At 45.2% G+C, this 9,099-nt stretch overlaps 1 protein-coding gene across 3 annotated transcripts in view; it reads left to right on the top strand.

The window, feature by feature from the left end:
* The first annotated feature begins 1,167 nt into the window (after positions 1-1,167).
* Positions 1,168-9,099, top strand: part of LOC102203450 (protocadherin-1-like) — a 218,037-nt gene continuing 210,105 nt past the window's right edge. For all 3 annotated transcript variants that reach the window (XM_005737754.1, XM_013912035.1, XM_005737756.2), the window contains exon 1: positions 1,168-1,900. The gene's annotated coding sequence lies outside the window, so the exon portion shown is untranslated. The remainder of the gene's footprint in view (positions 1,901-9,099) is intronic.

Raw genomic sequence — 9,099 nt, 5'->3', positions numbered from 1 at the left:
GTAATATCGCGTCTAATTGATTTTTTTTATGCAAAACTTGCATCAGTAATTCTACACAGTGCAATTTTAAAGGTATCTGTAATTCTACACCACTTACAGTCCAGAGATGCCAGAGTAATCAGAATAAATGAGCATTTCACAGACGATACTGCAAAACATGACAGTAACTCGCAGCTTTTCTCTGGGGAAAATTATTAATTAAAAGAAAAAAAAATTTAAAAAAAAAAGATTCATTGTAATTTTGGGGCCTCTGCGTGAGAAAAAAGAAAGACTTTTGTGTTTTGCGGTAACGGCCTTCCTCATACATGCACGTTAAAGACTGTTTTCACTGCTTCGGGATTAGCTCGTAAGCAGATGCACAAAAACTGAGGCATATGCAAAATCATAATCCATATGTGCCCTGTGTAATATCGGTGTTCAGTAAGCTGCTTTGGATAACTGCTTCCCCTCCACCACATGCTGCGCCGGGTTCACGGGCTCTATCGGGCGTTACGTCCAATAAATAAGCTTTCTATAGATTTTCCACGACGGGCTCCATTTTGTTGCCTTTCCCGTGCTGCCTCTGCTGCACGGCGGCCGGGAAGCAGAGCCTCCGCTCGCTCTCATCTTCTCACGTGCCACTTGCCGACTGTAGGTGGCGCTCAGAGCGCGAGAGACGGCAGCTTTCCTCCTCTGTGGCCGGACGGAGCCGAGCGAGAGAGGGAGAAGGAAGAGAGACCCCTGGATATAATTAAAGAGCGAGAGGGGGAGAGACGCGAGAAAACAGAAAGAGGTAGAAGCATTAATTTACTGTATGTGCGTGTGAAAATGCAGAGACGGGTTTAAATGCGAGGGTCACAGCGTGTGCGCACTTTGGTCTGCCATCTCGGGTGCGCGCAGGCTCGGACCTATGGCCGAGACACGACACCTTATAAAGATACATCAAATATAAAATCAGGTGTATTCACATAGAATACGGGGGTGACTGCAGCGGGGAAGTCGCCAAATGTTTGATTTGAAGAGAGAAAAAATGTTGGGAAATCCACGAAGTTGTTCGGGTGGATGCTCGCTCCGCCCCCGCCCCCTCCGGTGTAGTGTATAGAGTGTATGGGTGAGGGAGGGGGAGGATGGGGAAGAGAGCGAGATAGAGACCGGGAGGGAGGGAGAGAGAGAGAGAGAGAAGCGCGAGCGCACTCGTTTGGATTCACTCCACTTTCTCAGCACTCACGGTGCAGTCGCGCGACCTGCTCCGTGCTGGACCGGGAAGGCGGACAGAGTTTGAGGCGGCTGAGCGGTGAGCGCGCTTCTGAGTGGGAACTACCTGGAGACCCGCTGCTGACAGCTCCCGGACCTTGTGTTTGTTGCTCAGGTCGTTTTTTCTAAAAAAAAACCAAAAAATAACAAAACAAAAAAAACACTGCTGCCCTGTCCCATTGCTCCGTCCACCTCCACCCCAACATCTCCCCACGCGTGCCACCAGCGGAGGATGCTGCTGCTGCTGCCGCTGTCCGTAGAGCCCGGGCGGCGGTAACGTTTCTGCGGAGTAACTGAGTTACCCAACTCCTCCCCACCCCTCCTCGCCCGGACGGGTCTGCCCCCTCCTCCTCCTCCTCCTCCCCGGCTGGACTCCAGCTCCAGCCGCTCCTCCGGTGAGAGGAAGGACTGTCGGGCTGACGCGCAGCGCTGATCACGACACTCAGAGTGGACAGAGATTTGAGAGAAATTGGAGTAATCACCACCCCTGGCTGTCTGACTGGATTGTTTGGTTTATTTAGAGATTTGATTTTCGGGATTCTTATTTTTCTTTTTTTTTTCCCGGGAGGTCTGGAGCGGCTCCGTCTTGGTGCCGAGGAGGAGCGGAGCCTGTAGCCAGGCTGGAGCGCTCAGAGCCGGGGAACCGCGCAGCTCTTACCCGGTCCAGGTAGGAACTTCTCTGCACATAAATACGCGATCCATACACAAAATCTTTTTCTTCTATCTGCACATAACTACATTCATGCTAAATATTTCAAATATTTTGACTCGAGCTCCTTCTGTCGGACTGCAGGAGACGTTTTACGCACGAGAATAGCCCGAAACACATTCACTTTGTATTCAGTTTCGCTTGGATGAGCACTTATGCCTTAATTAAAAAACACATATTCGATGGAGGTTGAATCTCCGAAGGCACACGGGCGTTTGTGTCGAGCAGGAGCTCTTTTTAAAACACTTGTTGGTAAAAATAAATAAATAAATAAAATAAATCCATTTAGCGCGACTGGACCTTCATATTCTCTGCCTAATCTCCTCAGATGGCTTTTTTTTTTTTTTTTACCAGTGTTACACTACAGTGCTATTGATCCGTATCGATCCCCTCCCCGCTCAGCATTACCCCCGTGACTGTTAGTAATAAAATGCGTTCCTGTGGGTCACTTTGGGTTGATAAACCTTTCGGAACCTGGAACTAACCCCACGGTAATCCTGGCTAATGCATTCCGGGAGGAGAGTACAGTAGGGCAGAGTGTGCGCGCGGGTCCCTGTAGTGCATATAGGAGCATCATCATAAACTCAGTGGGGCTTCATTTAAGCTCGATCTGTAGGAGTTGTACGGGACGCTCGGTGTTCAGAGAATGTGAAAAGGCAGTGTCTTTATCACCTGAGGTTTGTCTTGGAATATAAGAGCTAATCTGCCTTTGGGGACTCTTGGCAACAAAACAGTCTATTCATCCACGGCTGCTAATAAACCAGACGCGCAGACGTGGGGGCATATATCATTCTCCATATCTGATCCTCTGCGGCACCTGAGGCCGCTTTGAGCACCTGTAGCATCAAATTAAACTCCCTTTTCCTCCGTCCTTAACACCCCCCTTTAATGAGCTTGTTTTCTGGAGCCTACGTGCCGTTAACATGGTGTGAAGGCAAATAAAGGCACAAGAGTATCAGTGTAAACTATCAAAGGTGGACAGGAGGGCAGCTGATGATGAATATCCACCGCGTCACCGCTTGGGAATCTAGTCAGTCCGGTCCCACCAGTCTCCGGCTTTCCGGTTCTCCTCCTTCCTTCTGTTCCATGTGTGCGTACGTGTATGTGCGCGTGCGCGCGCGTGTGTACTAGAAAGGGGGAGAGAGAGAGACCTGCTCCACATGAAGGAGGGAGGGAGGGAGCGAGAGAGAAAGAGAAAGGGGGGAGTGTATTTACATGCAAACTGCATCTGCCTCTCTGATACTGAGCTAAGTACTGGTGGTTTTCAAACACATGTTTCCGGAGACGCTTCCGTGGGAATCTGCCATGTTTTCTCTTCCTACACGCTTGACCTTTGACCCTATTCCCCACTACCCCACTGTCATCTCGCTCCCATAATTTCCTGTGAAACTCGTGATGTGAAATCATCCAGCTGCATTAGAAGCTTCATGTGTCTCAGCCAGTAAGGCGAGACCGTTGTAATCACATTTGGCCTTAAGGTAGATGTTGCACAGTAGAGCAGGTCCAGCGTGCTTCCTGGAACAACTGGAGAATCCACTTGAACAGTGGTGTTATTTAATAAAAGAATATTAATGAATTAATGTAGCCGCGTTGCTGCGTTCTGCTGTTGGACAAACATAAAAAGCCTCCGAGGGTGAGATTGTGGTTTTATGGTCGAGCTGGAGGGTTCCCCCCTGTGCATTCTGCCACTGTTAAGCGTAGATCCAGGTTTATTGTGCAGCAGGAGCGACTGAATTGGAGATATTCTCCCTGAGGTTTGCGGCCGGCTTCGATGGCAAGCCTGCTGTCACTTGAGCTTATGCCATCCGCCACTTTGAGGGTGAGGTCTGAGGTTTGATTCCCATCTTTAGGATTCTTCTCTTGCCTCCTCTAATTCAGGGTGATCAGATAAAACGGTGACAAACGTCACAGTCCTCCGTGGCTCTGCGGCGTGGGGGATTAGTCATTGGGGGGAGAAAGGGGATGGAGTGGGAGGAGGGAGGTCGCACCGAGTCCGTTCTGCACATTTCTGCGTAAAAATTGGAGATCTGAGCGAGTCGCATTGTTAATGCCCGTCATTAAAATAGGAGGAGGTAGAGTGGAAATGGGTTTGGTGTGTGAAATGGACACACACACATGCATTCACATCACTGCACTGCAGGAAAAGAGACATCCACCCTTCTGATTTCAGAGTTTTCACAGACAGTTTCCTTTCTAATTTAAGTTTAGGTGTGACAACGAGTGCGCAAATGGGAGAGGAAACCAAAAACTCGCATTAACACGCAGAAGAAAAAAGGAGAAATGGATGCTTTGTCACGTCTTTCCTGTGACACGGCTGGTTACTTGACTAATCCATTGTTTCTTCTTTTATGGTGTTTGGGTATGGCTCCTGAGCTCTTAGTCACAACTTGGAAATAGCAATAAAATCTTTGGCATCTCAGTGAAATTCACAAACAAGCTAGAAAAGTTTGACTGGCAGTAACATTTTCCAGTTAGATGATCCTTCGGTTAGTTTGGGAGGAAGAAAACCCTGAACAGGTCGCTCAGAGATGTGGTTGTACAACAGCCATCACATATTTTTCTATAGATTTCTATCCGAGAAGAAAACATGAATCATTTGAAATAAAACACAAACCTAGTTATAAATGCACATTCATGCTTCATTTTGAGTCTGTTAGGATGATGGGCTCCGGTTGGCTTTTGTGGTTTGTCGTTTTGTTTTTCTGAGATCAGATGTGTCCCCTCTTCCCACTGAAACCCTTACAGCTCGCGGAGCACACTGAACACGTCGCAGAGGTTTATATCTGCTTGGTAGCTACACTCTTGCTCTTCTGTAATAAGGCGAGGAGTCACGGGGGAACTCAGGGCATGGTGCTGTTGCAGCACGTCGGTGATATTGTGGACACTGTGACCTGATGAAAAAAACTTTCACCCACATTCTCCTATGCGAGGTTGGGTTTTTTTCCCCCTCTTTCTAGTGGCAAATATGTCATAAATCAACTAAAGGTGGTTGAAGGCTTGGCTTGAATTTTGCCGTGAACTGCAATGTCATCATCATTTTTATATTTTATTAAAAAGGAGCAATGGTAGAACTCCTCCTGAGGGAATCATAAACACACCCACTGTTAATTTCATGTAAATCAGTCCGGCTGACATGGAGATGCTTTACAGCCTGGCAGATGGAAGGTTGTCATCGTTTCCTGTCATAAATGAGACTAAACGCACCGATATGGAATGATATAGCCGTATTGATTTCTCTCTCTCTCTCTCTCTGTTGGTTAATAGAGGCGATCATTAAAGTGAGTTAAATGTTAAAAAACTCGCTGCGTGTTCTCACTCTGAGCAGCAGGCGTCATTTCAAGCTGCGTCTCTGCGTGTTCACATAATGCAGCCGTGCGGTGATGGTCGATAAACTGTCACAGGTGCTCGAGGCGTCGTCTTCAGATTTCTTTTGTTCGAGCATTTTACAGCGATGCTAAGCAGAGAGAGAAGTATTGAATGCTGCTTTTAGAAGCTGGAAGCAGAAGACACTTGTCACATTTTCTTGATAAATGACTAAAGTGATTTAATCAGTTCGTGGTTGATTAACACTAATCTGTTAAACTTGCACAGAGTCTCTTTAAGCTTCGCCAGCCATCGAGTGCAGAGAAGAATTAAATGTATGTATCAATGGGGCTGGCCCGATTACCATTTACTGGGCTCAGGAGGTTCAGGGGTAATTGACAGCAACTATTCAAACCCTTGGTTGGAGGACTGGGGCGAACTGGGTGCGCTGATCGGCACCAGCAAAGACACTCGTCTTTCGGCTTTGTTAAACACAAAAGCAACACTGATTTCCTCCATATTTAGACATAACTAGGTTTGTTTGTCTTTATTTTCCTCCAACGCAATGTGTGCCTCCCCATATGGAAAATATATATATAAATCTTATAAAGTTTGTATCTGTCTTTTGTGAAACTTGTATGAAAAGCATACAAGAGTGAAAACAGATATAAGATCCCTTGAAAAATTATATAATGAAACTTGTATGTTTTGGATACTTACTAAAACAATGTATGAAAGTAATGAGAAAGTGGTCACTTTCATGAGTAAATCATATAAGTTTTTACTATTTCTTTTCCATATGGGTCTGGATGATCAACAAACCAAGAGAACAGCACTGAGCATGTGCAGAGTGCTGAGTGGCACTGATAATGACTGAACAGTGTAGAACAGGTATATCTGTATCCAGAGCGCTCAGGTGATATATGATCTGTCTCTGCAGTTTTAAAGAACGGTTCAAATCAAGTCTTTTCAGGAGAGACATATACACTGTAAAACGCAGTATATAGTGAAACAGGAACTTCAGTGTCACCACATTCTCGATGATACCAGATTAAAGCACGTTTAACATTCTGCAACACATTTGGCATCCAAGAGTAAGAAAGCATCGTTATCCCAGATCTCTAAAAACCCGTGGCACCTCGTAGATAATCCGCCAGAGCCGTTTACCACGAGTGGTCAGCAATGACCAAATCATAAAGATTGCAGCGGTGAGTCAGAGACTTGGAATATGTAACGAAACATAGAGATGCATGCACCGCTGAATTAAAAGTGCAAAAGTGAGGAGGCGGCGTGCATAAGCACACATGATGTGTGCTGAAAAGGTGTTCTTTGAATGCCAACATAACATTTGTTCAATAAATCAGAAACACCCGATGGAAAACAAGCATCAGATCCAATCCAAGGCAAGGTCCCCAGCACAAACCCAGAATGTTGTATTTAGTCATTCAAGAACTAAATGCGTAATTGTAGAGGCTTTAACCAGCTTTTTTTTTTTTTACAGTAGTAACTGTAAAAGCTTCCCCTCACACCTTTGGCCACACCCTTTTTTATACCAAGAGTCATTGGAGCCTTTAAAAAATAATCTGAGTTTAGATTAGAAAAAAACCCCTCAAGAATCCAGCAGGGTGGACTGGAAAGAAGTGAAAGCAGCTCACTGATGTTATATAAGCATGTCAGTCCGTGTTATCTGGTGCTTATAAAGCAGTGGTAGTTTATTGTTATTATCTCCTCCTGCCGCAGTCTGACATTCATGTGGAATAAATATGTTGCCGTGGATTTAAAACCGCATTCAGATGATGCCCGATCTTTACTTCATACCAGCCTGCTGTTCATCCACCATCCGCTCCCATAATCCCCTTCTGCTGCTGCTCCCAGAGGATCACTGTGTGTGTGTGTGTGGATCAGAGGTTGGCACATCCTGTCAGTAGAAGGTCAAACGTTTGATCCCTGAACCAGCCAGTCGTGCCACAGTGCCTCAGACCAGGAGTTTCGGGATGAAAATTGCGCAACAGAAAGAAGAAGCAAGCATACAGAAACCAGCTGTGAGCGTGATGAAATCAGTGACTAAATGCACATAAATCCAAATTTTCCCGTCTGACAGCAACATGATGATCATGTGACATAGCTCGAGTTACACGGCATTTATGACTCATAGCGTAGTCACGTTGTTTTCATTTTTAACCCCGAACACCTGATAAGTTACAAGGCTGTGTACACAAGGTGTGGACACACCGATGATAAACCACATTGCACAGCTCCTGCTGCCTGTGAGGAGAAGTGTAGAGGCATCATAGACCCGAAAACCATTGATCATAACTGGATTATTTAAAGAGCTTCTTCTCATATTTGTTAAATTGTTGTTTACTGTTCACACAGTTCAGTGAACAAAAGGCTTTCGAGCTTTAACTGCTTTTGTTATAAAAGTCCTGCCCCCGTACTGCATTTTGACGAACGTGTGCTTTTGGTCAGGAAATGACTTTCTTTAAAAAAAAAAAAAGGAAGGAAGAAAGAAAGAAAGGAATCACGCAAGGCAACAAGCGGGGGATGCCTCCAAATCAATGCAGTTACTTAACTTGCATAAATAAGTTTAAGCTCCGTCTTCTCCGGCTTTCATTCGCAGCTCTGAGGGCAAATGACTGGAGCCTTGTTTGGCACTAAATTAAATGTAAATATTGTACCCAGATTCTTTTTATTGAATCAAGAAGCACTTCTGAGTCAAACTGCAGGACTTCCAAAGATTTACAGCACCCAGCAAATTCACGCTGAACATATCCAGGTGGTGTCGGGAGGCAGAAAGAACCTGGCAACCTCTGATTGTTGCATTTCAAAAGGGAGGATGTGTGTCTGCGTGCGCAGTAATCTGGATCAAACAATGGTAGTGAATGGAGTCATTAGAGTAATCCCCGTTGTGTTGGAAGGCAGGGGGACCACACGCACACACACACACACACACACACACACACACACTCTGGACTGTCCAGAAAGCTCACGTCAACCATGCACATCCTACCCATCTGAGATCTGAAAACATCAAAGGAGCTTTTGATTTTCTGTGTTTGTGTGTGATGTTTAATTCAGGCCTGCTCTGGTATGCGTGAACCTGAAGAGCTGGACATTCAGGTTACTGCATTTTGTGTAGGAAATACGCCCAGGTACAGCGGTGCGCACCTGCACGGAAACTTTTGCAAACTGGTTTCCAGTTTGGCCGCTGGCCATCAGCTCCATGCTGCCATTTTTGTGGTTTGTAATTGGTCTGATGGACTTCGTGTGTAATTACACAACACATTACCGCAATTAAAAATGATACCAGGGATAATTGTGCCTTTTATGTAACACAAAGGACTTTATGTTTCTGTCACAGTCACACAGCTTCTCTTTAGATGGATCTCTTTAAGAAAACCAGTTCAGTAATGACTTCACTGAAATACTGTGCAGCAGCAGAGGGACACCAGCGTATCGCACAGGGCTAGAAATCATTTAAGTTTATACACACTTATAGTTTTGCATATACAGTGTTAGAGGTGCCGCAGTTCATTGATAAGTGGCTCAATCAGTTAGGCAGTATCCCATTTGTTTTTTGTAATCGTTTAACTTCAGGCTACTGTGATGACGTTTCAAAAATTTGACTGAACAAAGGTATTCAAGTCTGCTGTCACCTGGGGCTATCTTCACGCTCGGCTGCGTCTGCCAGTAGTTTACAAATAATTTGTGTTAAATTATCAAGATTAAAATGTTCAGGATTATGATTGTTGTGTTGATCGACAGTCAAGTGTTGGACATATTAGCAGTGCAACACAAGTCCAAATACTGTGGTGTAAAAAAGTCAGTCTTAATTCTTTGTGTGACCTGCAGAA

Source organism: Pundamilia nyererei, unplaced genomic scaffold (genome assembly GCF_000239375.1).
Source record: "Pundamilia nyererei isolate P.nyererei 1_Seehausen unplaced genomic scaffold, PunNye1.0 scaffold00079, whole genome shotgun sequence".
NCBI lineage: Eukaryota > Metazoa > Chordata > Actinopteri > Cichliformes > Cichlidae > Pundamilia > Pundamilia nyererei.
This window is presented reverse-complemented; position numbering and strand designations above follow the sequence as displayed.